This window comes from Peromyscus leucopus, chromosome 11 (genome assembly GCF_004664715.2).
Source record: "Peromyscus leucopus breed LL Stock chromosome 11, UCI_PerLeu_2.1, whole genome shotgun sequence".
Taxonomy (NCBI): domain Eukaryota; kingdom Metazoa; phylum Chordata; class Mammalia; order Rodentia; family Cricetidae; genus Peromyscus; species Peromyscus leucopus.
In genome coordinates this window covers 63,952,460-63,974,928 of record NC_051072.1, presented here as the reverse complement: position 1 = coordinate 63,974,928, position 22,469 = coordinate 63,952,460, and the positions used below count along the sequence as shown (strand labels likewise).

Sequence of the window (22,469 nt, the reverse complement as noted above, 5' to 3'; positions counted from 1 at the left end):
TATAAGTCTTTTAATATGAGATCCTTAGTTTTTATTAGTGTATTATAAATTATTTATCTTGCAAAAATACATTAAAATAGAATTAGAATGTCTTTGGTTTATATGACTCATGATACTAAGTCAAAAATAATATAATATGTGTTATTCAGAAAGAAATGTAAATGTGGCCTAAAAAGAACATTTTTGAGTCGGCTTCACATTAAACATTGAACAGAAAAGTTGACTTATTTAAAATAAAGCTAGTCACTGCATCACCATGCTACATGTAAACGTTTCTTTGTAAATAAGGATGAACTGACGGTGCTTGAAAATACTGTTCATCAAAATCACAACAAGAAACCAAATATTATAAACATGTAAAATTCCATGTTTATTTAATATCCATTACGTAGCTGGTTCATTGAAACCAGACTTTGTGAAGACAAATAACATTTCTGATGAACATAAACAATTTCATACAGTCGAAATGCATTCTGCGTTTTCACATGAATAAAGCTGTCATTACACAGTGGTTCCAGCAATAAAGACCTTGCCTGGAATTGGCATGGCATCACTCAATGCTGCAAGGCAGCCTGGGCCTCCATCCAGCTCTCGAGGAGAGATGAACGGCTCCACATCCAGGAGCCTGGAGATCAGCACATCCATACTCAGTTGCGACAATCTTCACTCAGGATCCGTGTTACCCTCCGGGGCATTTGGTCTCATGGGCAACTTCTCAGAGGACACACCCAGAGCTCCAGACAGGCGTTCCTAGTACAAACATTTTTAGAAAGTTAAAAGCAGTATAGCAAGAATTCAAAAAGGCTCAATCTAGCTGAATTCATTCATAGTATTGGTAATTATTCATTCTTATAATTGCTTGTGTGCCAAGCACTGTGTTAAGAATGTTTACAAGCTCATAAAATGGACAGAAGACTCAGATAAACACTGTAATTATGTTTGCCCCAGAGCCAAAAAGAGTGACTATAGGCTCATAGGCAATAGGCGATAGAAGCAGATGGCTCTTTGTGTCATCAAGAACTACCCTGGAAGAACTAGTGGCTTCCTATGTCCAACACTGTCGACTAGCTAAAAATATCCTCAAGGCCTTTCACGGTTACTTGATGGATTTTTATACAGACTGGGAAACTGAAATTCTTGATGTTCTTGAAAGGCCTCTTTCTCTCCCCTTTGATGTGTTTTCCTTTTAATTTTTCTCATTTTTACTAATTCTTTGAGAATTTCATATAATGCATTTTGATCACACTCACTTTCTTCCCCCTTCGTCTCAGAATGACTACCACTTTCCTACACACCCTACTTTGTGCCATGTTCTGAAAACCAGTCAACTACAGTTGGTGATGCCCTTATACTCTCACCTGAGCGCCCTTCCACTGGAGTATGGTCAACCTAGCAGGGCTCACACCCTTAAAGAAAACTGATTGTTGCTCTCTGCACAGCTATCATTTGCCAACAGCTCCCTCACTCCAACCTCCCCTCTCCTTGCTGAGATTCTGTGTCTTCTGAATTTACATAGATCTTTCGTGTGCTATCTCAACAACTGTGAATTCATATGTACATTCCAGACCATGCTACAAACATCTTTGCTCCTAGGAGTGACCATGTGATAGCTTCTGGACAGTAAGAACTAAGTTGCCGGGGAGGTTTACAAGAATACTTTTGTTTTTAAGAGATAGGTGGGTTAGATATGGTAGTTCATGCTTGTAATCCCAGTACTCAGGAGTTATAGCCCACCAGGACTAGAAGAAGAGCCTGTTTCAAAACAAACACTCCAATGATAACAACAAAACCTGAGATATATAAAAGAAAAGATGTAGGCCTGAGACTTTTTTTCATCCTTCCTCCTTATAGATTCTGAATTATCCATACTTGGAGTTCTTGATTCATATTTTTGTTAGGCCAAATTAATTCAGTTTCACCCTACTTGTAGCTAATAGTGATGAGTCATCTGAAGCTATTTGATAAAGTATTAGGACTAATTAGGGAATATCAGAGATAATCACTTGTTAAGTAAAAGGATGAGTTTTATGTCTTGATTGTGGGATATCCTGTACTACATTTTTACAGCCGATTAGTGTCAGGCACATTTTTCTGCCTGTGGTAGTACACACCCACATCTTAGAAATGGCTTTGGGCTCTCCGTACTATTTGCACAGGAGGAATGGCTGCAGCTCTTGCCCTCACTAGAAGAGTCCACAACTGGAGTTGTTCGGGGCCCAGCAGTCACAAGGAGGCATATTTGACGGCAGAAAATAAGAGATTGCTGGAGAAAGTAAGATACTCAAAATACCTGTTCAGGATTTGCCATTAAATTAAATAAATTAAATGTACTTTCTCCCCTTATTTTGGTAGTAACTGAAATCTCTTCTCCAGTATGTGATCCCAGACAAGGTAGCCTCACCATTCTGAAAATAGTTAACCCATTATTCTGCAAATTTATTAACACACAACATATAAAGACACCAAAACATCACACTGTACTCTGTAAAGACTTGCTGTGACTGAGATATGAAGTAAGAAAGGGAAAATGCTTTAGGGGTTATACAGAAGCCCTGTTGTAATGGAAAGGTAATTGATCATACATTTTCTGATTGGGCACAGCTGGCAGAGAAAGCAGCAGCTCTTTTAGGCTGTAAGCTTCCTGAGGCCAGTGGCTATGACTTATAGATATTTTAGCTTCCTCACAGAACTTAGTATTCCAAAATAATTTGTAGCTATTTGACTAGAAAACTGTTTTTGTATATGTCATATAATTTCATAATAACTTAATGATTATCAACCTAAACAATTCACGTTTTTCTAGAAGCAACTTTGCTGCATTTATGGTTGAGTACAATGCTTGAACTAGAAGGCCACTGTGAAGAGACAAACCAATACTGTGGGTGATAAGATGAAGGATGGCAAGCCCCACCCTCACTGCCTCAAAATGTAGTGGTTTGCTGTGTATTCACCAATCATCTTCTAAGCAACCCAGAAGACATGCAGATTATGTGTTTCTGGCATAAAGGAAGTTTTTAAGGAAAGCAAAGCTTTGTGGCATTAACTATTCTAATATGTAACATCAAATTTACTTATTGTAAATTAAGATGAATAACCACAGAGCAAGAGAGCTGGTTCAACAGTTAAGCATTAGTATGCACTGCTTTGTAGAGGACTGGAGTTCAGTTCCCAACTCCCTCATTGAGTAGGTGTGCTTTTAACTCCAGCTACAGGGTGTCAAATTTTTTCTGGTATCAGTGGGCACTGTACTCATTTGCACACAACTACACAGTGCACATAGTTAAGGAAAAATCAAATCCTTGAAAAATGATAATATCCAATATTCTGAAGCATGTGGGCTTTGAGTTTTACACATGGCTCTGGGGTTGATGTTACTGCCACATGTGAACACATGCAATTCAGAAAGACAATTTACTTTCCCAAGTATCAGCTTTAGTCCACTTGGACCCCAGAGTTCTTTGCATTGCTCTATCAGATGCCACTGGAATGTTATTTTGTCCAGTTCCAATGAAGGGGTAAAGAAGGGGATAAACCTACCGTCTAATCACTGCCCTAAATCCCTCTCTACTAACAAGGCCTTTTTCTTAACGAGAGGTCTTCTGAGAAGTCATTCTGATAAAGAACGCATTCACTAACGCCGGTCTCCTCACTGAGCATGCTTGGACAAGAATCAGAGTGATTTTCTAAAGGTCTTCAGTTAGTGCTGGTTTTTCAGTGCTCCCTTTTTCTCCTCTTTAATGTCCATTTTCAAAGGAACATGGAAGAGTAACTCTAAGTGCTAGGATTGCTCTGGGGTGTTTAACAGGTGTTGAAACCTGGATCCAGGTCATAGGTTCAGGTGCAAAAACATACGGCTTTCTCTTCTGCTAACCCGTGATTTCCCACAGAAAGACCAGACCAGCGTCTTTGAAAGAGCATGTCCTCCTATAAAAGTGCTCAGCCCTGGGCTTGCAGCAGTGGTTCTGGTGTGGAGTCAGCTGACACTTTTGCCACTGAGACCTGACAAGGCAGAAACATCAGCCACTCCCATGACGTGGTGTGTTTCTTACGCTGTGGCAAAGACAGCTGGATTACAAGCAACCACGTGAAGTGGCATTGTATATCGTTCTTAAAATAGTTCTTGAGGGGCAGTGAGATCATTCAGCAGGCAAAGGCATCTGCTGCCAAGCTTGCTAAGCACAGTTCCATCTCCAGAGCCCGCATGGAGAAAGAAGAGAGTGGATTTCCACAAGCTGCCTGGGACCTCTGTATGTGTTGCCCCACTACACAAAATACATGTCAAAAACTTGATTCACAGAAACACTTCTCTCTTTTTTTTTCCCCCTGAGCTCGGGACAAGAAGGATTAAAGTAAACAGCAGAACGAACTGAAAGGAGAAAATGGACGATGCAAGTCTAGACAAAATTAGAAAAGTCATAAAAACATGGTCAAATGGATCAATAGCTAAATATAACATAAACTCTGGATCATAAGGGTGAAGGCCAAAACAGAAGACAGCTAGTTCAGAACACATGCACTGTAAATTAGCTTTTTTACTATCTTTAAATGTCTTAAACATTGTCTTCAGTTATATTAATAAAGAAGAAAGATCAGCTGGATTCCTATGGATGAAATTAATGTCTTGGTTTCTGGATTGGACCAAAGATGTTATAAGGACTTCTTTCTGTTTGGTTGTGCCGAAGAGGTACATTTTCCACTGTTTGCTGTTGAATATGCCTTATTGCCAGCAGGAATCACATCACCTATGATAGCAATTGCTGTGAAATACTAGGTCTCACTTTACAGCCAAGAAAACTGTCACAAAAGGACACTGCATCCCTGTTACAGAAGAACACTGCATCTCTCTCAAAATGCAATTAATTCACAGAGTTAGAATTCAAACCCAAGCAGTCTTTTCTAAGTTCCTGTTCTTCCATGGTGGGCTAATTCTCACATATTTAATGTAGATAAATATTTCAGTCTTTTTAGAATAAAACTTTACAAAAAAATAAAGCTACAGTTTTATTTGGAATATTTAGTGAGACCAGGACTGACCCAAAAAGTTGTATGATGTAGTAGAACTGTAATTATGTTTCTAATTCGTTTAAGTGGATTAGATATGAAACTATATTTTCAAAAGTAAGAGATGAGAATATTTTCTTGTCTACATAATGATGGCTACAGAAATCTAAAAAACATTTTATGATTAACAGGAAACTATGTATTTCAAGTGATTTTATTTTATTATTTTATTTGAAAAGCTAAGCTAGTTCAGTTGGTATCCATTCATAAAACAAAGCAAAGCTACACTTTGGAGCTGGGTGTAAATATACTTGGGGAAGGTGAAGACGAACTAAGACGTGTTTACCCAAACATTTGGAATAATGGTTCATGGATCCTGTGGAATACTCGCCCTCCAAATAGAATTACACACAGGACCCTATTGGCTCATTTCTTAGTTTCTTCTTCATGCTATAAATCCCCTTGATAGATAGGAACTCTAGTCCATATCACTACCATGCTGTCAAATCAAGCTACTTGTTGTGTGGGAGGTTTGAGTGAAATAAAATATAATGATTCCTCAATTTACTTTGTTATATTTTTAATAGGAAATTAAACCAGTGTCAGTTATAATGACAAACCTCAAAATACAGAGGAAAGGGGGAGAGAGAGAAATAGAAAGGGAAAGGAGAAAGAGAGGAGAGAGAGAGGGGGGGAAGAGGGAGAGCGAGAGGGTGGGAGAGAGAGAGAGAGAGAGAGAGATATCTGTCCAAACCAGAGTCTGTTGCAACAAAGCCAGAATTTGACACAAAGTACTAGATTGTAATCTATGTTCTCTGGGAGGGGGGTGGGATTGAAAATTTTAAATGAAGTGGCTCTGCCTTCTGTTGCATTCTATTTACCAGTTAGTCATAGGGAAAACCAAACTCATTTCAGACTTCTTGAAGAGTAATCCAAAAGAAAGCGATTTAACATCTCTTACAAAGCTTGTGTATGGCCGGAATGCTGAGTATTGCAAACAAAAACAAAAGGCACAACTTTCTATGCCTCCCAGAAAGAAGAGAAAATCCTGGGTCCATTGTTTCCCAGGTTGTTATTGCAAAAATATCGTCATCTAGGAGGCTTGAACAACACCATCCTATCTTCTCATGCTCTTGAGGCTAAAAACGTGTTTTAAGTGAGAAATAATTCAGTTTATGCTGAGAGCTCTCTTCCTGGTATAGGATACTGTCACTTTCTGGCAGTCTCATGGCTATTCCTTGTGTGGGAATGTGAAAGGTGAGAGGTCTGTCATCACCTTCCTCCTTCCCTCCCTCCTTCTCCTCCTCCACCCCTCCTGCTCCTCCTTTCACCCAGAAATCAATCTTTCATTGATTAAATTTCTCTTGACAATTTCACACATATGTAATGCATTCTCTACCCGAGCCCTCTTTCATTCTCCTGTTCCCATCATTCTCGCCCTGAAAGTCTCTTTCCAGATTCTTGTCTTGGTGTTCTGTTTTGTGACCCATTGCTTCTAAGCAAAGCTGGAGGCCTCACTGTTGCATATACAACTGATCACAATGATCGTTCCTCAGTAGCTAATGGCTCAGCAGGAAGAGGAGGGGCCCCGTGAGATGCTCCTTGATCCCTGGCTGGCAACTGGTAGGCCCTGTTTCATGTGCACGCAGTGCAGGCAGCTTCGGAGTTGGAAACTTTGTTTGCAATGCCTGTGTCCTGCTCTGAAGATACCTATATTAGCTGTTTTTAAATTGTTGTGGTTAGATACCATGAGCGAGGCAATTTAGAAAAGAAAACGTTTATCAGGGCTTACAGCTCAATGTTAGAGCCCATGACCATCCTGGTGGGGATCGCGAGACTGGGAGGCGTGGCGCTGGAGCAGTACCTGAGAGCTTACATCCTGATCCACAGGTAGGAGGCAGAGAGAGCCAACTGGAAAATAGTATGTGAGCTTCATGAAATCTCAAAGCCCACCCCTAGTCCTCCAATAACACCACATCTTCTAATCCTTCCTCCAAACAGTTCCACGAACTGGGAACTGAACACTGAAGTACATGAACCTACAGGGCCATTCTTACCGAAACCATTATAATACCGGGATGTGTCCTCCTCCCTGTCTTCCTGTGTTGTGGATATCGCTCTATATAAATAAAACACTGATGGCCAGTGACCAGACAGGAAGTATAGGTGGGACAAGGAGAGAGGAGAATTGGGGAAACAGGAAGAAGGAGAGGGAGACACTGCAGCCACCGCCAGGACAAGCAACATGCAAAGACGCTAGTAAGCCATGAGCAATGTGGCAAAATATAGATTTATGGAAATGGGTTAATTTAAGCTATAAGAACAGTTAGCAAGAAGCCTGCCATGGCCATACAGTTTATAAGTAATATAAGCGTCTGAGTGATTATTTTATACTTGGATTGTGGGACTGCGGGGCTTTGGTGGAACCTGGAGAGAAGCTCTCCAGCAACAAATGGTGCCCAATGGCTCAAGTTTCCACCTTAAACCTGAGAATATTTAAATAACCCAATTCTAAACAGAGCCAAAACCAGGTTCCTGCTTCATGTCTCATACAGGCAGCTAGACACCGCAAAACACGGGTTTGAACTACTGGTGGGTTCCTGGCGTGTGCATTTGACCAGCAGTATGGCGGTAATGAGGCATCTGCCAGCGGCACATTACGCTGTGTGGTAGATTTAGTCTTTACTAGTATTAAAAAAAAATTTAAAAAAAGGTTTCTAGGCTACACGCTGCTTTGATAAAAGCATAGACCCACTATTTCTGAGACTTGAATGCTCACAAACTGGCAGAAAAATGTACCACCACCATGTTGGATTAATAATTAGTCATCTGTGATAATCATATTTATAGCCATGTTAGTTAAGTCTTCTAGGTATACATAGATATATTTCAGATAGATAGGTAGTCTTTAAACACTTCAAAGACCTACAGAATATGGCATTTAAAATGTTTAAAAAATTTAGACATTCTGGATAGTGAGACATGTCTGCTCCTGACAGCACTGGATTTATTTCAGAGAAGAGGATGGGCATCGAAGACACTCCATATGGAGTTTATCTTCACCTTGGCAAAGATAGCCATTTGGGCAAGAAACTGTTCTTGCCTGGACTGCTTGATTGACTGGACATACAAGACCTGTGAAAGGATAACCACTGAACTTTGCTTGACAAGATGGTCCTTCAGGTTCCTGCTTCGCAGAGAAAACTGCCAGACATTCTACAGGACACTAAAAAAAAAAAAAAAAAAAAAAAAAAAAAAAAAAAAAAAAATGACGGAGAGACTCTAGCCTGTGAGCTAAAGACAGATGCCCCAACTTTACAAAGGAACATTAGGTGACTGTCCAGGCTGTCAGCTGTCTCTGTCTACCCTGCAAGACTCCCGAAAGTTAGATACATTCTTCTCCCATTTCTCAGGTAATATTATATCCTTCTGAGGTCTTTGATGTGGTTAAAGACTAGATAGTTAAAATTCCTTAGTTATGATAAAAGATAAGTTAGATATAAAAACCTTAAACTCACAAATATAAGATATATAGGACATTTTCTTTAATATTGTAACTGTAATTCTTGCTCGATAATTGTTTTGTTATATGTAATTTTACCATGTTAAAGTTAAAGCCTTCCTTTTTAAAAAAAAGAAGAAAAGGGGAAGTGCTGTGGATATTGCTCTATATAAATAAAAACACTGATGGCCAGTGACCAGACAGGAAGTATAAGTGGGACAAGAAGAGAGGAGAATTGGGGAAACAGGAAGAAGGAGAGGAAGACACTGCAGCCACTGCCAGGACAAGCAGCATGTAAAGTACTGGTAAAGCCACAAGCGACGTGACAAGGTATAGATTTATAGAAATGGGTTAATTTAAGATATAAGAACAGTTAACAAGAAGCCTGCCACAGCCATACAGTTTATAAGTGATATAAGCATCTGAGTGATTATTTTATATGTGGATTGTGGGACTGTGAGGCTTGGTGGAACCTGAAGAGAAGCCCTCCAGCAACATTCCTGCCCTTGAGTTCCTTCTGCTCCTCCTTCTGCAATGTTCCCTAAGCTCAAACAGGCAGTGGCATACATGTCTTGCTTAGGGCTGACAACGTGAATGTCACTCACTCTCAACACCTTAAACAGCCACGAGTCTCTGCTTTTTACCAGTTTGTTGCAAAAAGAAGCTTCTTTGATTCAAGATGGGAGTACCGATTGTCTGTGGAAGTACAAACATAAAATATTTAGCATGCAGTTTGGTGCCATGACAGTTGAGCTTAACAACAGCACATTACCACCTAGAACATATGACCCTACATATCCATTGAGTTTTTGAAACAGGTTTGAAACCTCAGGCATGTATTCCTTCTGATGGAGAGAGCCTCAAAAACAGTCTAAAACTAAGTCAGTTACCCCACATCAATTGTGCCCCTATGGCACCAGTGCACCGCCTTCTTCTTACAAGAACACTAATCCTGTTTGAGGACCATACCCCAATGACCTAGTCAACTCCCAAAGGCCCCAACCTCAAATGGCACCATATTAAGGTCTAGGACTTCAACACATGAATATTGAAGCAACAAAGAAATTCAGTTTGTGGCATGACTGCTGACCAAAAATCATTCCTAGACAACCTAGTAAATGCATGTGAACATGAGAAAGTAGGTATCAAAGAGTGATCCAAAAACTCTTAGAGTTCCACAGAATCCTACATAGCTCATAAATGGTCTCTGAGTTAGGTAAAAACAGCCAATCAGTGGTTGTCTTAGAATTTTTATTGCTGTGACAAAACATCATGATCCTAAGAAACATGGGGAGGAAGCATGTATTTTCAGATTAATAATCTCAGGTCACAGTCCATAATCAAAAGAAGTCAGGGTAGGTACTCAAGGCAAGAACTGAAGCAGAGACCACAGAGGAGTACTGCTTATTGGCTTGCTCAGCTGGCTTTCTACCTAGGGGTGGCACTGCTTGTAGTGTGCTAGGCCCCCCCACATCAATCATCAATCAAGAAACACCACCAGAGTCTTTTGTTTTTCCATATGAAGTTGAGTATTTTTCTTTCCAAGTCTGTGAAGAATTGTGTTGGGATTTGATGGGGATTGCATTGAATATGTAGATTGCTTTGGTAAGACTGTCATTTTTTACTATGTTAATCCTACCTATCCATGAGCATGGATAGGTAGGATTTTCTGATATCTTCTTCAATTTCTTTTCTTTATGGATTTAAAGTTCTTATCAAAAAAGGTCCTTCACTTGTTTAGTTAGTGTTATCCCAAGGTATTTTTATATTATTTGTGGCTATTGTAAAGGGTGATGTTTCTCTGACTTCTTTCTCAGTCCTTTTATCATTTGTGTATAGGAGGGCTACTGTTCTGTTTGTTTGTTGTGTTTAGTTGATCTTGTATCCTGCCACTTTACTGAAGGAGTTTATCAGCTGTAGGAGTTCCTTGGTAGAATTTTGGTGAGATAACCCAAACCCAGAAGGACTAACATGGTATGTACTCACTCATAAGTGGATTCTAGATATAAAGCAAAGAACAATCAGACTGCAACCCACAGAACAATGGAGGCTAGATAGATAGATAGATAGATAGATAGATAGATAGATAGATAGATAGATAGATAGATATAGTGTGGGGACCCTAGGATGACTATGGCTTATAATAAAGTTTTGGTTTTACTCAATACTGAGCAAGCCTCCATGAAACATTTCACTATTAAGATAAGAATTTATACTGTATCAATCTGATAATAGAAAAATAAATAAATAAATTAATTAATTAAAAAAAACACACCAGAGGCTTGCACGCAGGGTAATCTATTGGGGTCATTTTCTCAGTTGAGTTTCTCTCTTCCCAAATGTCTCTAGCTTGTGTTAAGTTGACATAAAAATAGCCAGTACAGCAACAATCCACGAGCAACTATTTTCCTTAAGAAAAATAGATGTGAAGAATTAATGTTGAAAGTACTTTCTGAATTAGGAAGAATTGGCAATGAATTCTTTGGCTTCATCCAAATGGATTTGAGAATTCAACTATTTCTAAACATATTCTTAAACAGTTATTTACATGACATCCTAACTTTTTTTTAAATACAGATGATATGATGCTTAATCAGTCCTGTAGACCATGAAAAAAAAAAAGTTTGCATATTTAAAAGGCGATCACGGTCACATTATAATACAGTGTGTGATTTCCACTGGAATGGATGATCTTCATCTTGACCCTCAATTATTGCCACTGTTACTAACCCTCCTGAAATAAGGATTGCTCATAACATTTTAGATTTCATTTTGGCAGATTAACAAGACTTCACAATCTCAAAGAAAAGTAGGTAAGGCAGAAGAAGTTCTTTTCTTTTCTTCCTCATTTCCTCCCTCCCTTTTTTCTTTTCTTTTTTCATTTCTTTCCTTTTCTTCTCTTTCTTGTATTTCCTTTCCTTTTTTCCCAACAACCTAGAGTTTGTCTCAGAGAAGTCGGACTGGATGAGCCATGTCATGTATTGGTTGGTGATTCTTGATCATATATGTAAAATTATTCTCATAAGTAAATAAATACTCATGCTGATGATTATAAATGGGCAGCCATCTCACACCATGTAGAAATGTCTTATGATACAAACTTCCTTTTTAAGATAACCTCACTCTCCTGCACAATAATTTGCAAAAGAATTTGGGTCTCTAGCCTTAGGCTGAGGAGGCAGAATCCTTGCCTAGCATGTGCAAGGCATTGGTTCAACATCAGCACCAAAACAAATCATAGTGCACTAGTCTCCACTCTTATATCACCATACCCCTGACTTGATCACAAAGTTTAGACTCACTGATGTTAAGTTTCTGACTGATTCCACAAAGGTTTATAACAAGGCCTATAGAACAGTGCCAGACATCTTATATAACTGATCTGGTACCATTCAATTCTTGGCTAGTCACTTCAGTTCTCTGGCTCACCAGAGATTAAGAAAGAATATTGTGAAAATAGTATGTAAGTAAAACAGTTAAGCAGTGAATCACTGTCATAACAAGCTAGACTTCTTAAAGAACAGGACAGAAAAAAAAAAAAGCTTGACAAAGCTTGACTCCAAATTCAGAGTTTTTCAGAACTCATAAAAACCAGTTGTGATTTATCTTAAAACACTTTCAGATAGTTATTCATCCACCTAAGACTTGCAACCTTCACACTTTTGTACCAGGAAATAATTATTCCATTTCTGAAATGCTCTTCTCGTCTCTCCACTACACAAGTATCTGGAACTGCATCCAGTGTAGGCTCTCCCATGGCATCTTAGTCAAACACGTGCTTATAATTAACTCTTCTATCATATATTTCTTTTAACTCTGAGGCTTGGGTCATGTTCATCTTCATGCATCTAACATATAGTAGAGTGTCTAACTAGGATATATTAGGGGCTCAAAGGATGTATGTTGAATGTAAATGATTCATGAGTACAGCCATTTCTTAGAAATTTTGACTCCATCTCTCTAGAGTGGCACTCGTAAATATTAGCCATCTTAAAATTTGATGTTCATTGTTATTATTAAAAGAGCCATGCTTCAAGCAAGGATGAAAAAAATAAAAAAATCCCCTTTGCTCTTAGCCAGGGAAGGTGGCACCCTTGTCCTTCCAGAGCAAATCAAACACAATTATCATTAAAGCCTATATAATTCTCCTTGTATTAAGGTTATTTGACTATACTTATCTGCTTGTACTTCTAATAAAGAAGAGAAAATATACAAAGGCCTCTGTTTTCATAAAACCGTGATCCAAACAATTCTAAGCTCTTCACACTTTCCATGATGATTATATCTTCAAGAGGTCAACATTAAAGCAGACTTTTTTATGCATCTGGACAGCTCTAGAAAATATGATGAGCCAGGTAGTGGTGGCATACACCTTTAATTACAGCACTTGGGAGGTAGAGGCAGACAGACCTCTGTGAGTTCAAGGCCGCCTGATCTACATAGCGAGTTCCAGGACAGGCTCCAAGCCACACACTGAAACCCTGTCTCAAAAAAAATAAAAAATTAAAAAAAAACATAAAAAAAGAAACTATGACAAAACCAAAGAATCCTGCAGCATTTTCAATGTACAGCATATCACTAAAATGCTTAATTTTTACAAATGTACTCTTAACATTGCAAAGAAATTGACTTTCTTTGAATATAATTTAAGGGTTCTCTTTGTTTATTTGTAATGGAATTTTAATATATGTAACTTATTAACGAACAAATGTGTGTACGTGCTATGGACATCAGGGGGGAAAACTGACAAGTGTCTTCACTTAGCTGAGTCATGGACCCATATTTGATGAGTAGGACAGTCATGAAGAAGAAACAAAAGGTGAGAGGACATTGAGCCAAAAACTCTGGGATCAAAGACATTTTTAACCAAACAATCAGTATCTTATATTACTAACTTGATGGATGTTTCTGTCAATAAAGCAATGTTATTTTCTCTCTGTTACTGTGTTTGCTCACCTAGAAAGTGGGACCATTACAATATCCTCCATAAAAGAGCAAGATTTGCAGGTCCAAGACAACAATCCCAAACTCACCTACAAAGGGAAAGCTGGAGCAGACAATACTACTAGGAATCATTGAGGTAAAATGTCCAAATTTGAAACTGGGTATAAAGTTCTATCCCACCTGAGAAAACCGTGTGGTGACTTGTTAATAGGAAGTAAGCAGCTCTTTGTGACTTTATCTTCACTGATGAAACAGAGAGATTCGCAAGCATATAAAGCAGCTGAAATTTCTAAGCCAAAACAAAGTCCTAAAAAACTGGGTGTTACGGTGCATGCTCGCACCCAAGAGGATAATGCAGGAAGACTACTGAAGGTTTAGGCCAGCCTGGCTACAGAGTGACTTCCAATCTAGCTAGACATATATAAGAGAACTTCCTCCAAAAAAAGTAAAGCAAACAAACACCAAAAAAAAAAAAATCTCAAGTAGATCACATAAATAAATTAGCCCAAGGGGCAGGAATGCTAAGAACATTTTCTTTCTTGCATGGACCTGGATTCAGTTCCCAGCACCAACATCATGTAGTTTACAAACACCTGTAACTCCAGTACCAGGGATGACAGCTTCTTCTGGCCTCTGTGGGCACTAGACACTTGCATGGTGCATAGCCATATGTGCAGGCATTCACATACATATAAGATATAAATACATTTTTTAATTAGCTCACAGTGACATGAATTGTTAAAGAGCATTGCATCATTTTTGCGTGCAGAATTTTGCTTCTACTCTACCCCACTCTCTCTTTTCAGGAAGATTATTAATACATGTTTCCCACTATTGGTCACCTATAATGGGATCTTGAATGACATGAGGTGGATGATGTGACAATACTGGATGCATGGGCATGGGCATCTTATAAATGAGACAAGAGGCTGTAAGGATCAATCCCATGTGAAACTAGCTCACAAGTGATTTCCAGTGTCATATGATTTTCATTTCTGATCAGCATCGGAAATAGGTCTGTTCATGAACTGATGGAAGAAAATCAAAAAGGAAAGAACAAAGTCATCTCTTTCCTTGTGAACAGAGACTCCACAGCACCCAAAGAATCCACTCACTGTGTGCAAGGAAAGATATTCCTCAGAATTCCCTGCAGCCTCAATGTTGGACTCGGGAATGAGAAAGCCAGAGTAGTTTTCTAGCAAGTGCCAGGCCCTATGCTCAATACCTAACACAACACACACACACACACACACACACACACACACACACACACACACACAAGCGCATACACTTTGGGATTTTGTGATATGACTGATAGCCTCTTAATACAGAACACTGCACTGTTGAAGTCATCACAGGAATCTTTGATAAGTATTAGTTCCCAGGACACAGGCAAATAACCATGAAGACTTGGGAGGCTGTGAGCCAAAAAAACAAAAATAAAAACAAACCCTCCAGATCACAAACTGCAAGTGTATTAATATTTTAAATATTTGCACAATACATATTTTCTCTTCATTTAAAATTTTCTATTTCTAGGAGAAATTCAGTTTTGTATTTTGATGACTCAGTATATTTTTTAAGAGCAACAATTCTAAGAACATAAGACTTTAATATATTTTTTAAAAGCACATTTTTTTACTTATTTTTAATAAACTATACTCAAGATGCAGGGGGAAAAGCCCGAGTTGAGCACTGAATTTTGAGTAAAATTTTACATTGAGACAATCTTTGCCATTTCCCTTCTCAGAGACTCACTCTTCACAAACCAGGTAGAGTTATTCTAATATCTGGAGTTCCTCTCAGTCACCTTACCACGTCAGCCCTGATATGACATGGGAATGAAGACATCAAGTTGTATGTTTACAAGTTTGAACTCAATGAATATTGTTCACAAGGAGAGGAAAAGACCAATTTTGAAAAACAGTTTACATGGTCAAGTGGAAGTCTGTCTTCCATTTGGAAGAGGACTTGTGGACAGCAGCCCTGACTTCACAGTGACCTGTGGAACAAAGTCCTGACTTCACGGTGACCCGTGACTAGCAGTCCTGACTTTGTGATTTCCTGGCATCTCTGGGCTTCCGATCCTGTTTCCTTCTCCCAGCGTTACTCTTATTCCACCCCGTCAAGCAAGTCCAGTCATTATGCATTACTGTATGTGTCACAGTCACTCTTACTTGATATTTGTTTCGAATCATTTAAAAAATTTTTTAACCTAAATATGTTTTAAAAAGAAAGTTTTGCAACAGTACCATTTAAAAAAAGTCACCTAAGAAGATGGTATTCTGAGTTTTTTAATTTATAAAAACCATACAGTATTATTAAACACTGTGTAGTTTTCTGCTGGAGATGCTGAGCCTGAGGCTCATCTTCAATTTCTTAAAAAAGGAAGATAAAAGTGTTAGAGAGCTCTTGTTAGCACCAGACTGAGACTTTCTTCTTGATATAATTAGAAATTAAAAAAAAAAAACTGAAAAGAAGATAGTTTTTAAACTGTGACACTTGCTGCTTGTATGCTTTCTAGAATGATCTATGCACCCTGGTACACATCTGTCATTCCTGCCCAAGGCTCTCTCGAGGTAAAGCTTGCTTCCCCACAGACATTGTGTTTGCAGACACACAAGGAGAAAAAGCTCTATTTCTTGTCTGATGCTTCAAAATATAAACACACAACATCATACAGTAAGGGCTGCCTCCTCTTCTTCCTTCACGAGTAACTTCCTGAGACCTGAAAAGGTAATAAGAACGTGTGAATAAGAGCAGGAATGAGAATCCAACTGGTCAACCTGACTCAGCTTCTAAAGACCTTTATCTAAGAATCACATTGAAAAACAATGTCCTTAAATGAATTGAAAAAACTTTCATCGAAGCTGAAGGCAAAGGCTGGACTCGCTCTGACGAGGTCAACACACTTTGAATTTCTAAAAATGAGGCTTTTTAAAGTAATTTAAATCTTGCTCCACCATCTGCATTTCATTGGTCTCTCTAACAGCGCCATGCTCTTGGTGGAAATGGGTGTGTGAAAAGCCGACATGAAGGAGTGGGAGTAACGATTCAGCGGCTAGAAGTGCAAACTGTTCTTGCAGAAGACCCAGGTTCAGTTTGCAGCACCACCATCTCTAACTGCAGCTCCAGGGTATCTGATGCCTTCTGACCTCTTCAGGCACCACATGTGTGTTCAGTAAACATACATATATGCAGGTGAAACACCCATACACATAAAAATAAATAACTTTAAAAACAGAAATGGAAAACCTTTCCACAGCGCCAGCCAGGTAGGGCTTTTTCATTTTATTTATTTACTTATTTTATTTATTTATTGCTACAGTTAGAAACATTATATAAACTTTAGGCTAAACGCTTTACTTTCTCCTTTGTGCAGAGCTGTGAGAGTTGCACAAATGACAGAATCTTGGAATCTTTTCATCTCCCAACGTGAAGTAAAACAAATAATTAAAGCTGATTTGCATAGAAAAGAGCAAAGAAAAATTAGTGGGGATTTTTTTTCTCTGTACTTCCACTGTAATTTATCTGTGCATATGTATGTGTGTGGTGCGTGCACGTGTGCCGTGTACGTGTGGAGGAACACACACGTGTACAGACCCCAAAGGAGGATGTCAGCAGTGCTTCTATGTCATTCTCGACCTGACTGGACGAGGAGCCAGGCTGGTGGCTAGCAGGCAAGAGTGACCCCGCCCTCCCACGGTGCTGGGTTACAGCACATGCACTTTATCTTGCTTTGTGCATGGATTATGGGGATTTGAATTCAGGTCCTCGTGCTCATTCAGCAAACTCTTATCCTCCACACCAGAACTCAAGCAAATCTACCCATCTGACTTAAGAGTCAGAACCTTCCAGGAGACTGAAGTTGGAGTTAAATGTTTTAGAGCCTAATTCTAGCTCACCTTTACCAAAATTAGTCTCAAGACATTCTGTGGTGTGTGCTACTGTGAGGTGGGACTTTTATTTGGAGCTGCTGCTGCCCTTTCCTGCTTTAGTCTACTTAATTCCTTCATCATTGTCTATTTAAAAGAATAACAAAGGTCAGTCCAGGAGTTTGCACTGTGCATGCAGGATCTGAGTGTGAGGTAGGATTCAGTATCATGATGTTTTAGAGTCCAGTGGCCTGAGAATTCTAAGTGCAGCTCATCACTAACTATGGTAGTGATATCCAGTGCCTGTTCAAACAGGAAATGGTGAGGATCGATCTATAGAGCTGCTTGACCTAGCATCCCTTGATTCTGTCTACTTCTTACAATGTGATGCTGATGTCTAAGAGGTAAAAATAATGTTGAATGATTTCAACAGTAGCAAACTTGTCTGACAAGGGTTTTTTTTTTTTTTTTTTAGTGACTAGGTAGTGGTGTCATGCACCTTCTATGAATTAACAATAGACCCACAACTAGATGTATATTGTGTTTCTAATCTGCTAGTTAGCTAATTGACTCTGCTATTTATTGACTTTGAGGAAACTAGAGAAAGACAGATATGGATCTAACCATTAAGTAGTTGTCCTCAAACACAGATGCATTAATATTTTATTGATTGCATTTCATTTTAATTGTAGTGTTGCTAAAATTTCAAAGAGATAAACATCTCTTTTATTTGAAGGCCCCAGAGAACAATAACTTTGAAACATTTATTAACAGAATAAATACAGACAATTATGTATACATATGTCTGTGAGTGACTAGGCTAGTAAAGGTCTTTGAGTAAAATCAGTAACTGACATCAGGCTTCAAAGGAAGGCTATGATTGCACACACATACAAAAACATTTCCAACCTAGAAGACTAGCTGATAAAAATCTTTACTTTTTCAAACAGCTCTACCCAATAGCCTAAAAGGCTAGGTTTTCCAGACTGTTGTAACTGCTCTTGATACTAAACTAGGGATTGGAGGTAAGACTCTACCAAAATAATTACAGAAGAGAGAGAGGAGAGAATGTAAGAGCCAGGGAGTCAGACAGAATGCCCATAAGATGCTGTCTTCTGGAAATGACATGCTAGTTCACTTATGAACTCACAGCATCTGTAGTTACCAGCACAAGATTGGATCAGTCAGTGTTCCATCATGGGTTAAGAGTGGTCTTCCATGGGGAGTCAGCAGAGCCCAGCTCACTGAGCCTAGGCAGAGTCCAAGCCCCTTCCCATTGCACCAAGGCTGTGCCAGGTGTCACACCACAGACACTGGACTCCAGAAGGCTGCCCATGCACCAGGGACAGATCCCGATCCCCCTGCTTGGGAGCCCCCCAAACACCCCATGGGAGTCCTTGATTTGGGGGATGTAGGGTGGCTTGGGAAAGAAGGGCTGGGGGGTGGGAGGAGGGAGGAGAGGTCTGTGGATAACATGAGGAGTGAGTAGAAAATTTCTCTTAATAAAGACAAAAAAAGAGTGTTCTTCCAAAGGAACCTGAGTTAGCATCCACGCTGGAAGGCTCACAACACGCCTGTAATTCAAGCCTGGAAGGATCCAAAGCTTCTGCGACACCTGCACACATAAAGCATATCCTCTCTCTCTCTCTCTCTCTCTTCTCTCTCTCTCTCTCTCTCTCTCTCTCTCACACACACACACACACACACACACACACACACACACACACACACACACGCTCCGCGCAGGAATGTAAATAAATAAATCATAAAGAAAGGCAAAAATTTCATCATGGATGGTGGGGGCTGATGAGGCCCCACCCCTTCCTGAGGAGCTATTGATGGCTAATGATTGCTGAGAGGGGACAGTCATTTTCTTCAGAGCTAGAGCCACTGGTAAGCCGCCTGTGCGCTTGTAAATAACTCTCCACTCAGGCTCTTGCCAGCAACACTAATTAAACTCAGCGAGTCATAACAACACAAAAGCCATGAAATCAGGAAGGCCCTCCTTCAGAAGATGGGGTTCAGTGGTAGGGGGGAGAGGATTGAGAGAAGATAGTTGGGTGAATGTGACCAAAATAAATTATATACATGAAATCACCAATAAAAATTAAAAATATTTTTAAAAGGCTGTTAGTATACATTTATTAGCTTTAAATTTGAGCTACAACATGACCCTCTGCAAGTGCTGAGTTTTAAAATGTAGTGAAATATTTGCATCTTCTGAAAGTAGTAGTATGACTTGGAGAAATGCTACAGGCAACAGTGATTTTGGTTGACTGATACTGGAGATTCTCTCATTTGAAAATAAGTCGCTGGCAGACTTTCACAGGACTCCACTGCTCAATCCTTAGTTTGGTCAGCATTGAGCAAAGCAAGAGCCTACTGGATGTCGGCTATGTAGTAATCTTAGGCATCTCTCATCAAACTAGTTTTTCTAATGGAATTCACTAGGAATGATCTGTTGGCTCAGGTGTTACACCATATTCCAGAGGTCAAATGCCACTCACTTCTTAAAAAAAAAAAAGGCAAAAGGGGATTTGACAACAGGAATCATGAGAGTGTGTTCCATTGACAGCAGAAATCATGAGGATGTGTTCCATTGATGGTAGAAATCATGAGATCTTCCATTGGCAGCAGAAGATCATGAAGGTCTTCCATACCAAGGAGCTCCAAAGTCCTCCTGCTCTGTTCTGATTCATGGTCCTGGATTGTGTCCTTTCTTCATTGAGAGGAGGTGGTGATCACCAAATAACAGCACTGCCTGAGTGGACTGACAAGTTGCATTTGACTCCGCACGGCCCTTCTCCACTTACTAGACATTGAACTTGGGCAAATTTGTAAAACCTCTTTAAGCCTAAGTTTTTCTTCTGCAAATTGGAAATATGCTGCAGGGACAGAATGAGATAATGTGAGTAAAGCTGTGAGTACTACGTCTGGCAAACCATAAGCACTCAAGAAAGTGTGGTTTCAATTTATCTTGTCATTAGCAGAGCATAGAGATGACAGATGAAGTACGATTTATTGAGTTCCTAGTGCTCCTTGGGCAAAAGAGGTTCTTGAAATTACTATCTATCTCCTCATTCTTTTCCTCATGCTCCCCCATACAAGTTTCTTCTCCATGCATCTGAAAGCTAATTATCTAATATGTGTGCCTTCCCTTTCTTTCATTTCCCCTAGTTCCCCATGGTTCCTTTAAAAATATATCTATAAGTAAAAAAAAAAAAAAAAAGCAGAGAAAAATAAAAATTATTATGACAAAAATGAAATTAGCACATAAAATTATTTGTTAGGAAATATGTCTACACAGTAGAATTGATGATTTTTATTCTTTTAACATGCGCTCTAATTAAATAGTGTACTTTTAAAGGTATGCATACTTAGGGAAAGATGCTTATTAAACTCAATAAGTATGTAGTTGTAGAGAAGTGTGAATCAGCTGAAGTTTGAAATAAGCACCAGAGAAAAATCATTTTTTGAAAAACCCAAGACTTAAAAGACATTTGGTTGAATTTTAGTAGAATGACAATCTTGTAAAGCCTCATTTGTCTTATCCATAAAATGGGGCGATAATATTTCTAATAATTCCAAGGAAGATATTGGATGGAAGAAATACATGGCCTCTGGGTTAGAGTTGAGTCTCATATGTGTTATAGGTCATAAAACAGAAGAATATTTAAATGTTTTGAAACAGAATTAACTGAAAAGCCCAGACAAAAACTTTTGCAGCCATTAAAATTATTTTATACATTTATGTGCACTATCCATCTGAAGTATAATATGTTAAAAATTTTCTTATATTCCACATCCAAAGCAGCTGCTTTCATACATTTGTTGGATCTGTTGGTTTGAAAGGCCCATTTTGTAGCTCCTGGAGCTAATAATATTGATTCATTCCAACTTTAAAATTGTTTACTACATTTACGTATGTATGTATAAGTGTATGATTATATGTGCATGTGTGTGTGTGCTTGTAACATGTGTGTGAAGTGTGGTGTTAGAAGATAACTTGAAAGGCATGGTTCTTTTTGTTGTATGGTGTAGCTGGAGTTTTCTCCCAGTCCCGCTTGGGCCAGCAGCCACTCAGACCCAAGTAAATGCACAGAGACTTATATTACTTATAAACTGTTTGACCATGGCAGGCTTCTTGCTATCTAGTTTTTATATCTTAAATTAACCCATTTCTATTCATCTATAAGTTGCCATGTGGCTTGTGGCTTACTGGTACTTTACATCTTACTTCTCATGGTGCAGCAGCTGGCAGCGTCTCCTGACTTCTACTTCCCAGACTTCTTCCTCTCTGCTTATGTCGCTTATACTATACTTCCTGCCTGGCTACTAGCCAATCAGCATTTTATTTATCAATCAATAAGAGCAACACCTTCACAGCATACAGAAAGACATCCCCAGCAGTATGGGTTTCAGGATTGAACTCAGGTAGGAGGGCAGCAGACCTCTTTACTAACTCACCAGCCCACATTCCAACTACTAATTCTGTAATAGCCAGTGTGTTCCTTATTCCAACTGAGGTTTCCTCTGAAATATGAATTGAGTTCACCTTTTCTGTATGTTTTCTTTGATAGATCTATAGCATATCCTGCTCCCCACCACTACTAATAGTTTTTAAGTATACTAATTTCTCCCCCTTGGTCATATCTAACATCTAGTGACCAAAGAATCTTCTATTATACCATAATACTTGGTTTCACTGAAACTTGTTTGTTTGTTTGTTTGTTTGTTTGTTTGTTTGTTTTGAGACAGACTAGCCAGGAATTTTCTATGTAGACCAGGTGACCTCAAGTTAGATTCATCTGCCTCTGCCTCCTGAGTGCTGGGATTAAATGGGTGTACCACTATCTCCATCCTCTCTCTGAGCACTTTAAATTCTTCATTTGTGTTTAAGAATCTTCAGGTTATATTTAGTGATCCAGCCACCAATTGCTTTATTTCTCCTGCATCAGCTCTGATTGTTCTAAAGAGTATTATGTACTTGATCTTTGGTATCCACTGAGAATACCATGTCTGTGAATATTACCTGCCTCTGGGGCCCTTGACTTTAGCATTGTTGATATTCTAAGATGAGCTATTGTTTGTTTTGGTTTTGTTTTTTTGTGGGCATCTGTCCTGTCCTTCCATAATCTATTAGGAGT

The 22,469-nt window shown here is 39.0% G+C and overlaps 1 long non-coding RNA gene across 1 annotated transcript in view; it reads right to left on the bottom strand.

Annotated features, from left to right (window-relative positions):
* Positions 1-314: 314 nt before the first annotated feature.
* The window catches only part of LOC114697396, a 45,187-nt gene continuing 23,032 nt past the window's right edge, over positions 315-22,469 (bottom strand). The window contains exons 2-3 of the long non-coding RNA XR_003735173.2: positions 16,129-16,175; positions 315-750 (exon numbers count right to left, since the gene is read on the bottom strand). This is a non-coding gene — a long non-coding RNA (uncharacterized LOC114697396). The remainder of the gene's footprint in view (positions 751-16,128; positions 16,176-22,469) is intronic.